The following is a 12,583-nucleotide window of genomic DNA, read 5'->3' as shown; positions in this document are numbered from 1 at the left end:
TGTTTCTATATTATGCTTATTTTTTTTAATTAGTATTTGCTCGACGTCCAGCCTTTTCTGTTTAACATTCTCGCTGTGTTTAAGGTTTATCTCCGGTGAATAGCACATCACTAGATTTTAAACCCAATCTTGGCATCTCATTTCTCATTTATTTTCATTCCTAATGTTTTTAACTCATTCTGCATTGTATATTTTCTATTTACCATGCTTTCTCCAAGTTTTTATTAGTTTTAACAAATTTTCATTCTTACCTCTTTTCTAGTTGTTACTCATAATGTTTTAAATTTGTTTATTTATTTGTGAGGAAGATTGGCCCTGACCTAACATCTGTTGCCAGTCTTCCTCTTTCTGCTGAGGAAGATTGTCACTGAGCTAGCATCTGTGCCCATCTTCCTCTATTTCATGTGGGACGCCGCCACAGTGTGGCTTGAAGAACGGTGCTAGGTGGTCTCCAGGATCCAAACCTGCCAGCCCCAGGCCGCTGAAGTGGAGCACATGAACTTAACCACTAGGCCCCCTGCAGCCCCCATAATTTTTCAACACAGATATTGAACCTTTCTTCTGTCCATACTGAGTATTAATAAACTGCTTTTTTTTTCCACCCAACACAAAAATCTTACCTTACTTTTTTCTCTCTCCTCTAGTCTTGAGATTTGGGGGGATTATTGTTCTGATAATTATTACTAAATTTTTTACAATCAACACTTATTTAACTGTAACAACATCAACTATACTTCAATTTAAAAAAAACATAACTTCCCACCAAAAATTTTAAAAAGGTCTTTGTTAAAAAAAATTTTAAAGTAAATAAATGTAATACATTTTCCTGGTTTCTTTACTCACCCCTGCTTCTTCTATCCTTTGTGTTCTTTTTAACATATTTTTTATTTCCAATTTCTTTTAGCCTAGGGTTCAGGAGCAGAATTCCAGGTGAGATTGGTTAAAACCTGGCAAGAGGAAAACATAAAGTTCCAATTCTACATTTTGCGGCGATTTTCACAAGTGAGGCAGCAGACAGAAAGCGAGATGGAATGGCTAGAATGAGCATCAGGCTGAGCCTGGGGCCTGGGCGGGCAGGAGGGCCGCTGCGCGGCTGGTCCTCTAACGGGGCGCAGGCGAGCGCTGGACAGGCCTTTCAGCCAGAGGCGCACTGAGCGCCCCGCGCAGGGCCCGGCGGGCCTGCACCGACATCGCTGGTGCTCCCCAGATGCTCGCTCGCTCACACCTGAGCATTCACATATTTGCAGGCTGTGGCCTGTCAAGTGGCTCCACCAGCTGGTGGCAGGAACAGCGAGGGTGGTGTCCAGAGGTCTGGCTGCCATTCTCCAGAACCTTCTGTCTTCACTCCTGACACCTTCGCATCCGCGGTAAACGTGCTCGCCTCTCTGCCGCCTTTCTCCTTCTCCTCGAAGCCAGAGCAATCTTTAAACACGTGTCTCTGCGCGTCCTTCTCCTGTGAACACCCCCCGGGCCGCCTGCAGTCCTTGTGGTGACGGCCACCTGCTCGCCTCAGCCCGTGTGGCCCTCGGGGCCCTGACCCGGCCGTCCTCGGCCACTCCCGGGGCTCACAGCGAGCGACGGAGGTTGCAGAGCAAGCAGCCATTTCAAAAACAGATTTAGGTTGCTTTAACCAAAAGAAACAGCAGTCCTGACTCCAACGGCTAAAACAAAAAGGGAAATTTGTTGAAGTCCCAGGACAGGGGGGCGTCTGCCCCCAGCTTGGTGCAACTAGCTGCTTCCCGCTCCTCCAGGGTGGAGGATGGCCTCTGGTGTCACTGCCCCGAGCCACCACAGCTCCCGGTGACCGCCCCCCAGGACGGGGAGGAGAACGGTCGCTCTGCCTCTGATTCTTTTTATCTACAAGAAGACCCTCTGCCAGAAGCCCCTCCACTCTCACGCCAGGAAACTCCCCCTCGGGACCCACCGCCAGACTTGCGTCGCCTGGATGGAGCTAAACCAAACGCTGGCAGGGGAGTGGGGCCGCCGTACTGGCTTAGACCCACCCCAAATCCCTGCTTTGGCGGCGGGAGCTGCCGTCCCCTTTCCTGCAGCCATTGGCCACGTCCAGGCTGGACCGCACTCACGATGGAGGCAAGGCAGGGGCTTGAGTGATGGTTGGGTGGGTAACCAACCGAGTGTGCAGCAAATGCTTTCACAGCACTAGAGGGCCGACGGCGGAGTGCCATGGGAACATGCGCGTGGGGTTCTCAGCAGACTTCTTGCAACAGCTGTGCTCACACCGGGTAAGCACCTGGTAGCCGGAGAAGTGTCCTCCTGGCGGAAGACAGAGCCTAGAGCGATACCTCACAACACGTATGAGTTCAGTACGTATTAGTTGAATGAATGAATATCTCCATACATCTTATGTGTTTAATATATTATTATCATTGTGAAAACGTTAAGTGCCATGACTCAGAATTGCCATTTTAGGCTTTATGACTTGCATGTGGTTTTACTTATACTACGTGCGTTTCAAGTCAGATGCTCCTTTAGCCTCTTAAATATTGTTTAATATCATTCACTTTTTGGAAGACCGCTAAGGTGATAATCATACACGCACCTGATGTCGGCCGATGGAGTTGAGTTTACCCAGGAATTATCCCAAATTTGCAGTTTATCGCCAATTGCTACATTTTGCAAGAAAATCTTGGCTAAAGAAGGAATCATCATTTTTATTAAAATTTCTCAGTGTACATATACCAGGGAATTTAGAAATTATACAAAGTAGAACAATGATGTTGTTCTGTCTTAAAATTTCATAATAGAGCAGTGTGAAACACGCAAATAGAAGGAAAGCTCCTTGTAGTATGTGGGGCAAATGGATTGTAAGAACTATACCCTGAGACACATAATTCTTAAAAACATTACATGAATTAAAATGATTCGGCTCCTAATTGACTGTGCCACATAGGAATCATAACAACTTTGCTATGAGTTTTAAACTTTTAAGTGGAGTTAATAATTCTGTGCTGTTTCACTTTGCTGTTGCGAGCAGAATTAAAATAAAATAAATGAGAAAGCACTTCAAAATATAGCATGCGTAATTATTGTAATTCCTTGGGACAAACCCTCTACACTCGTATTTCAGAAGGAGTATAATGGTCATCTGTTCTGACCACAGCTGGTGGGAACACACAGGCTCACACAGACAACAGTGCCTTGGTCACTGGGAGACGAGACATTTCAAAATTAGTGCATTTTATTGTGGATTCTTTTGACTTGTAAATAATTACCTATAATTCATTGTCCCTACCTTCCTATCTACGGCATTCTCTACATGTTATCTTTGAGTGAAAAAAGGGAATCTCCACACACAAAAGAGAGAAGTATTTGTGTGGCTTTTATGACTCCGTCCTAACAAGGACACAACTGACACAGATGAAAGTCCCATCGAATGTTGGAAATAATTCTTTGGTGCAGTATCACCAAACAAAATCTGTTTTTTACTTGGTTTCTCTATGTTTTCTCAGAGGGTTAGATACCCAAACTTTCTACCGCCCCCTTGTAGAGAGATCCGTGTTTCCTCCCTGTTTGGTTAATCAGGATTAGAGAGGTGCTGAAATGAGGATATTTGCGCCATTAACTTCCCTGTAATTTTGCACAGCAAGGAAGGGTGAAGTAACCTTGCGCAATAATGTCAATAGGGGAAGAGAAGGACGGTATTCAATGGAAGTAATATTGTTACAGGTTCTTCTAGAGCTGAGGTTAGTCTTTAAAGTCCTTTTTGTGTTGTAGGTGATTGAAGGAAAATTTCATCAAAATTTTCAATGTGGGGGTACACGTGAGCACATCATTGCGTCTAAAAATAAGGTGAAATTTCCTGGCTTTGAAAAAATAAGAGTAGTTTAAGGGTTATCTTTGTGACACTTTACAAATGTGGTTTGTTTTTTTAAAAAATTAGGCTTCTTTATGTTGTTCCAAAGGAATGTTTTCTATGATTGGAAATATTAATAAAATCATGTTTTAGTAGTGTTTCCTAAAGTATATAAGAACTAGAAGTGGAGTTTATTATCAGTTTGCCTAAAAGTTCCTTCTCTGCTTCATCTAGGTCAAGTACGCTTAGAAACAACCGGATAAGCTCAGTTGCAATTTGAAAAAAGAGAGGTTTGGGGGAGGGGATGGGAGTGGAATATTGTTTTTCCACTCTGTTAAGTGTGGGGTAATTTATTTTCTGGAGAAAGGGACATATAGAAAATCACTTCATTTTAAGGATTCCTTTATTTTTACCACTACCCTCAATTTACTGAGCTGTGATAACTCAGAGGCAAACTAGATGAAAAAGAAAAGATCTCTGCAGGTCTTGCTGTTGGCCCGCTTTCCCCCCAGCGGGCCCCCCATGACAGGGAGACCCCGGGTGGAGTGGTAGCCCCTCTGCTCTGAATTTCCTTGCTTTTGTAAATTTGTCAGTCCCTCCATGAACTTCGTTTGAACAGTTTGGTACTTAATGGATGACTCCATTGTATTGTAACTCACAGTGTAACACATCTTGTCTGTATTTATTTTAAATAAAGGCTTTCTAGAAGCCACGGGGCTTAAGCGGTAGGAAATAAAGAAGGAAAAGTGTGTCTCCAGACCCTGCAAATGCTGCGTGTTCCTGAAATGCCTTGAAGTCCACACCCCAGAAGTTTCTGCAAACCAGGACTGTCGGGAGGCCACACTGGGCCCAGGAGGCGAGGGCCCGTGAGCTTTGGAGCCGGTCAGGGAGAAGCAGAGTGCTGACAAGTCCTGGGCCAGGAAGGGCTGTGCCCACGGCCAGTCTGGTCCTCTCCCTGCGCGGAGGGGAGAGGGCAGGGCAGCTTGTGAGGGTGGAGCAGCATCTCCGTCTGTATCACATCATAGTGGGCAACATCTAGATGGCGTGCTGAATGGAAACAGTTCTTAAACATTCGTGATTTGGGGTGTGAATCTGAGATTCCGCTAGGCTTGACCATCCCAAGGACATTTTGTGAAAACAAACACGTTTTAAAAGTCAATGAGAAAGAAAACAAATGATTCTAGAAGTGACCCCAATTTTAAGACTACTAATACAAATTTGGGATAACATTTGGGATGCCTTCAGATACTTTAAAACAACATTAAATTCACATATAATTTTATAATATTGATTACATCAGCAACTATATGGTGAGGGAGAGCCTGCATATTAAGAAAAGAACTTACGTTTGTTCACACTAATATAGCATTAAAACAATTTTAAGTGATTTCACATTTTCATTTTTCTTGTTTGTATCTCTAAGCGCTCTTCCCATTTTGCAGATAAGTTCATTCTGTAAATTCCTACTAAATTGTAGGTTGATAGTTTTGCCTCCAAACTACAGTGAGGAACATTGTGAATTTTTTTGTTTGGTAAAAATATTATTGAGAATATAGTTCATTATATTCCATGATCTCTTCTTTTTGAGAAGTTGTAGGAGAAATTTCACTTAGATACAAGTAGTAGGACATAATGTTTTTCTGTGGAAAAACACACTTCTCATTTTATAGATGTGCAAATCTTGTAAAGAATAATGTTTCCCTCTTTGTTTTGGATGCTAGGAAGCTCAGAGGAAAATTCTGCCACCTCTAACAACACAGAGGGTCACTAGCCGTGCATCAGTGTGTGCCGATCTCAAGCCTGGCTAAGCCTATCTTGACCCTGATTTTATTATTTTTCTACTCCTATTTTTCCTGAGCTAATTCCTCCCACTGCTATGCTGTTCTGTTGTATTTTATATATTCAGTTCAAATCCTTTGAGAAACTGAAAAAGATTTTCATAGGAATTCTCTGTCCCCCAGTTATTGGGTCTTCCTGCACAAATATGGGACACACGTTACGGGTACAGAAGACTAACAGTGCTTTGTGGTAAGTGACCAATGCCAACTTGAGTGACACAAACGGTGCGCATCCAGAGGATGTGGCGTAACTTACACAAGTGCAAGCCACTAATAAGCAGAATGAGAACTGGGTACGAGAGTTTGTGACAGGTTCCTAAAACTAGTATGAAAAAACACAGATTTGGCTTTGTTCATCTAAAGGATTATTTTTAAAATGGCCGAGGCCCTGGTGCTCTGGCTGGTGGGTGGATTGAGGTAAGGGTCAGTGACGTGGTCCAGGCTGTGCTTGGAGGCTACTGTCTTCCCCCCCGCCATCCCTGGTGCTCGCCAGCTCTGTGGGCTGGACAGGGTTGGGAATGCCCAGCCTGTCTGTCAGCATCTGTCAAATGGGGTGATAGTGGTCCCTACCTCGTGGGATGATTGTCAGGACTCAGTGACGTAAAATGTAAGCTCTAGGAAGGTTTCCTACATAATAAGCATACAATAAATATTACTTTTAAAATTAGCACTTAGCCTAGTGCCTGGCTTGGAGCAGTCAGTGTGGAATGAATGAATGATGAATGAATGAACATACAGATGTGAAAAATTAAGATATAAAAATTTTGTTAAACTTTGATCGTTATGTGCTTTAAGTGATCACTGCCTATCTGAGACACTTTAAACTTTCAGTCTGTGAAATGTTGCAGCTAATATTTAATGTTTAATCTAATCTTCCTCACATTTTCCACTGATCACTGTTACCACAATGCTGCAATTAAAAACAAAAGCACAAAGAAGACTGCTTTTTAGTGACTCAATTAGTACAATTTAGTGACCCAATAAGAGAGCAAACTATTTGTCTCTTCCAGAAATTCCATTTCGGTGCCCCAAGTTTAATTGGACGCCATTGGTTTAATATCTATTTGGGGCACATTGAAACACCTCCATCCGTTCTAAAACGGCAGGCTGTGCGCAGCGCGGCATGAGCCCCCGGAGATGCACGTGTCCCAGGCCAGTCCTCTTCTAGAAAGGTAAATTCTCTTAACCGAAGGTTTTCCTTGGGGCCGGCAGCTTGGGGTTACTTGGTGCCTGGCTGCATTAATTAACCCACCTCGGGAGCCTCATACATCAACTTCTCTGTTCCATTTTATTGATTTTAATTTTTAATTTTCTGATCTTTCTAATATGCCTCCTCCATTTTAGGCAGAAGTAGTCTGGTTATAAGGCATCAACAAGCTCTGAAAATACTAACTGGAGAGTATTTAATCCAAATCTGGCTTCAGGTGTGCTCCATGCTCTTCCAGCCACGCTGGTCTCCATTTGGGAAGATGGGCTGTCTCAAACATTTCGTCTGAGGCTTAGAAGGAGGCGAAGACAGGTGAAAACAGCTAGAGAAGGGGATCATTTTAGGTAAGAGAAGAAAAACTCGAGGATCGTTTTTGTTGAGTTTATAGTCACTTCGTTAATCAGTTGATTTGGCAAAGTTCTTTATATTATTGGCAATGCCCACTGCCATTTGTATAATGGTGAAGTCCTTTATCTATAACCTCTGCATCTTTTTTAAAGGCGACAAAATCGTACCTAGCTACATGTTACAGCATCGATGAACTTTGAAAACACGCTAAGTGAAATAAGCCAGACACAAATGGACAAGTACTGTATGATCCCACTTATATGAGGTCCCTACAGCAGTCAGATTGATAGAGACAGAAGGTAGGGTGGTCGCCTGGGGCTGGGGGGTGGGAATTGGGGGTTGTTCTTTCGCGGTTGTGGAGTTTCAGTTTTACAGGATGATAAGAGTTCTGGAGATGGATGGCGGTGATGCTCGCACAACATTGTGAACGTACTCACCAGCACTGAAGTGCACACTTAAAATGGTTAAAGTGGCAAATTTTATGCTGTGTACAGTTTACCACAATAAAAAAATCAGCGGGAAAAAATGCACCTAGCCTTCCTCATCAACAAAATGTCTTGAGTCCTTAATTATGACAACTACTCATTCATAGCCTGACCACTTCTAACCATTGACCCTCCTAAATGCCCAATTCTACTTTCCTTCAAACTGTCTTATGTATGCGTCACACAAGATCTGCAAAGGTCTCTGAGTATTTCTTCCCTGCTCAGTTTCATTACAAGTGTGTGTAGCCGACCCACAGTGAAAGAGAGAGATTGCTGGTTCCCTTATTTTGTTTTCAGTTCTCTTAGGAAAGTTTGCATAAACATGCACATGTAATCAGTTATGCCTGGTGAAACATAATGAGATTTGGGGGCAGAAGAAGTCAATGGTTTTGCTGTTGTAGGCATGTGGGGTGATAATAGGTCACAACGTATCTGCTAAGTGATTAACATACTGTAGGACTCGAAGAAAAGGTGATGCGAAACCAGTCCCTCTCTTCCCCAACTTGGGAAATCTTCCAAAAGAGGAATCCTTGAATTCGTCTTTCCTTAAATGAAGTCTGCTCTATGGCCCACTTCTTCTTATTCTTCAAACGATTATGAACCACATCTGTGGAGTTCTCCATCAGCTATTCTGCAGCCAGCTGTTGCCCAGAGTCTTTGACTTAAATTGAAATGAAGAGCAGATTTGAGGGCCCTGTACCTGCTGTGAAGGCCTGACGCAGTTACCTAAAGCTACAAACGCCGAGAAAATGTGCCTGCGATCCCTCCGACTGTTAGTATATTCTCCATACTTTTGCCTCAATTTCGGATCTGCACTAACTCTGTGACCCAACCTTATTGACATCTTTGTCGTTAACCAAAACATATGCACACCAACCATCAGTAAAAGAAAATCTACATTGCAATAAGAACTGTATTATGGGTCATCTCAAAGTTTTCCTATGAGCAGAAAACAAGCACAGATCGTTAAAAATGCTGATTCCCTGGGAAAGTTGTTAAGTTTTCTGCTGTGGGGAAAAATGAGTCAGGCATTCTCTGTATCACACATATGGGTATATTTTGCACAGAATCTTGAAGAGATGCTTCGCTGATTATTAAACTATCTAAAAATTCAGGTGTGGCTATCTGTTGAAGGCCAACTCCAGACTTGGCTACTACGGAGAGAGAAGAAATCTTCACCAAAGTCTTTCCAACAACATGCAGGTCTCAACCATGAATAAACAAGCCTAGAGCACGGCCAGTCTGAGCCTACATTATCCTGCAGATAAAAGCCCGCGGCAGAGAAAGCTGCTCGGTAAGAAGTTATCTTAGTGTAAACAGGGGGGAATGTCCGCAGATCACGTTAGAAGTAAGCGTGTGTGTGTATGAGAGATGCTAGTCATCACCTTCAATAGAAATGAAATTTAAGGAGCAGGACTGAGATAGTTTCCTACACCCAGATTAAAAATATTTTGTTAGTTAACTTCAGATTCAAGCCGTCTGCAGCCATTTTGTAGAAAACTACTTAAAATATAATCCCAAGTTTGTCTCCCGCCGCGCAGGGTTCGCCATATGTTAAATTCCGTAGTGAGCGCTCCTGCTGATGACACGCTTTCCCTTGCTCCATCGTCTGAACTCAGTGTATTCTCTGAGTGCCCACGTTCTGTGAGAAGGAAAGATTGTAGAAAAGAAAAGCAAGTTAGGATTGAGGTAATACTTTCGAAACCATTGGTGGTGAAATAAATAGCCAATTTCCATGTACACATGAAATGGTTACTGCTCCGAACAATATGAAGGCAGCTGGCAGCTGTACTGTCCTAAAAAGAGTCTTTACCTAGGAATACTTGTTGACAATTTAATTCAAATTTATCCCTAATCCACTCTGAAATCTGTCAGTTTAAGTCAGTTCAGAGAGCTAAAGATTACCCCTAGATTTAGGTGGATAATTTCATTCTCCTTTCTCAGATACAATTCTGAAAATCCTAATAAATTTACAAAGAGATATAATTAATATTAAATATTTACTAATAAGTAGTGCACTTAAATTGTTAAACATGTATATTTAATAAATATTTTTTAGTTTGTCTTGGATTTCATACCACAGAGTTTCACTTCCAGCTTTCAGATAGACGGGGCCTTTTGGGGGGTTCTTTTTGTTTTTTACTCTTAGCTATTCTTTAATGCGACCCCTCAGAACCCTTCTTATCTAAACGTCCAGCAATCAGGCCATCACCTAAGTTATGCAGACAAGACACTGAACCCTGTTTCACTAAAATGCCATTTTCCGTAGCTTTTGAAGGAGCAGAGTCTCAAATGCTGAACAAATAATTCATTAGACGGTAACTAGGGAAAATATATTTTCTCATTCAATCTATTTCATTAGCCAGAATTATTGTCTGTTATAAATAGCCAAATATGTGTTTAACCATTAATCCATTAACCGCTGATTTTTCTCCACCCAAATATTGTAATTTACCTAAACATTTCAAAATAGGACAAGCTCTCCTGGGGGATTTCAGGAATTTGTGTTTTGTGCAGAAACTGTGCCCTTAATCTTTAATGTCTACTTTCAGTGTTTCAAGATAGTAAACAGTTGAAATTTTGGCAATGCTAAATATGTTATAGGAAAAGTATGGGAACTCGTTAAATATTTTGTTTTTATAGTATTTTTTCCCCTGGAACAAGCTAATGATAGTGCATTGACAAACAACTACCAGTGACTTTGTGTACAAATAATGTAAACACATTTCTCCTGTCATGAATGGCACTCTCACCAGTAACAAAACCGGGATGGCCTTCAAGCTGCCATTTTCCAGAATGTAACCCTTGCCCATCTCTCAAATTACGTTCTCAGAGTGTGCATGCCTTGTAGCAAAGCGTGGAAGAAAGGAAATCTCTTAAAGCATAGCATCTTCGTGGAACAGGCATAGTCCTGAGTGAAACCACGTGTGGGCGATAAGCAGGTCAGAGAAAGGAGGCAAGTCATGAAAATCACAAGTTTACATGGAGGAGTTTGGAAGTTTTGCTCACTGTTCATTGATCTAAGTTAATTTTCAACACATGGAAGTTATTAGTGCAATACTGTAGTCTTAAATGGACCCAAGAATGTAGATGAATGTAGCAAGTTTTTACCATTGACTCAAATCCATTCCAAAATGCTACAGAAAAACTATGAAAATTTCAAGTATGTGAATTTTAATCTTTGTGGGTGAGTACTCACATATGTGATAATATATCTGTCTACACAGATATCTGTGTCTATATATGCAAGTTATATCCATGTAATTAGTTGAATTGGGGGATACTTTTATTTGTGCATTTTTACTGTGTACTGAAATGAATTGTGGGCACTTCTTTTCCGTGAATGACTTAATTTTGATTGTTCAAGAATACATCCCGCTTAGGCATTCATGCTGAAACCAGCAACAATTGTCAATGACCTTTACCATGCCTGCTATCCAAATTAGTGCAGATCATTAATCACAAGGAGCTTACATTCTATGCATTTTATGATTCGCAGATCCTTCTTGCAAAGGTTCTCACCCCTCTTGCTCCTTGTCTCTCTACTCCCCCGTTCCTCCATCGAAAAACACGCATACCGCACGCATGCACACAGACATACATCACACACACATCACACACGTGCAGAATGGCCCCTGTGTCTAAGAGTCCAGCTTTGCAGGCACAAGCTCCTCCCTTGAGCTCTTCTGTAGTAGTTTCTGTTGTAAACGCCATAAGTTGGAGAGGCCCCGGCTGCATCAGCAGTGAACGTTAGCGAATGTTAGGCACCGAGAGAAATGCCACAGCGGAAGGTAACGCCTGGACTGCGGCGCTGATCGTTCAGCAGAGCTACGTCGGTGTCTTGGACGGAATCCATCTCCACTGCGGAGTTATCACGAGGAGGGAACAACATGGCCAGGAGTCTGGTGGGAGAAGACAGCGTTACCCCTCCGCAGGCCACAGCTCCCTCGGTCTACGTCATCACCGATTCAGGGGCTCACTCCCCCTCCCTCTAACCTTCCCCACTCTCACTCCTCTCCTCTTTTCCCTCCACCCCCTACCGCCCCCCCCGCCCCCCCATGCACCATTTAATGCTATTTGGAGTCAAATTGGGATTTACTCTTTCTAGACTCAATGCAACTAACTACGGCCCACGGAGAGTAGCTGGGGTGAAGACATGGAGTTTGAAAAAGGAAAATTAGAGTTGAACTTTTCAGGGATAAAAATACAAAGAAAAAACAACAGTCACTTTTAAATTGCCCTACAGCAGAATCCCTGTTCTGAAGTCTCTCCAGGGGAACCTCTTTGATCTTGATTCAGGACTTAATCTATTGATACTCTGCGTCTGAATACCCCCAAACGTATTTACCAGGAAGTTAAGTGAACGCACACCCTAAGCCGTTTGTAACGCACGGGCATCTGGGACCCCCGGAAAGACACCCACGTAGAAATCTGGACTCGAGGCTTAGTGCTCAGGTGCTTAAGTCGGCTGAAAATGCATCCCCAACACGTCTGCACGTATGGATGCGTGCGTGTGTATCCGTGTGTGCGTAAACAGCTTCCCGTAACTGGATCTGCGGCAGCGTTAGTCCTTGAGAAAAGGGGTGACACTAGCCGCTGGGATCGTGATTCAGTGCTATTAGGGGAAGAATTATCTGTGTCTGAGTCATCGTGAGCCTCCAGACTTTCCCCGCAGTGTGGCAGAACTTTGTGCTGATGAGACAATAGTGGAGCGTGTGCGTTTCCTACAGGGCAGACCATTCCGGGGCTGGGGGAAGCCTGGGGCCTGCACCCGGCCGCGGGGGCCTGGCCCCCTCCCGGCGCGGAGCAGCCCCTCGAGCCCAGCCGGCGCCGGGGTCCCCGCGGGGCGGGCGCGTCCGGGGCGCGCGCGGGCGGCGCGGGGAGGGGGCCG

The 12,583-nt window shown here is 43.3% G+C and overlaps 1 non-coding gene across 2 annotated transcripts; it reads right to left on the bottom strand.

The window, feature by feature from the left end:
- Positions 1–8,587: 8,587 nt before the first annotated feature.
- On the bottom strand, positions 8,588–12,583 carry ZNF516-DT (ZNF516 divergent transcript). Of its 2 annotated transcripts, XR_011441639.1 has the most exons (3): positions 12,041–12,567; positions 11,167–11,594; positions 8,588–9,334 (listed from the first exon to the last, which is right to left on the bottom strand). It is a non-coding gene; the product is annotated as a ZNF516 divergent transcript (transcript). The 2 variants fall into 2 exon arrangements; XR_011441638.1 differs by lacking the exon at positions 8,588–9,334 and having other exon boundaries at positions 11,163–11,594; positions 12,041–12,583.

This window comes from Equus caballus, chromosome 8, assembly GCF_041296265.1.
Source record: "Equus caballus isolate H_3958 breed thoroughbred chromosome 8, TB-T2T, whole genome shotgun sequence".
Taxonomy (NCBI): Eukaryota; Metazoa; Chordata; class Mammalia; order Perissodactyla; family Equidae; genus Equus; species Equus caballus.
The sequence above is the reverse complement of the archived record's forward strand: the minus strand, read 5'-3'. Positions and strand labels throughout refer to the sequence as shown.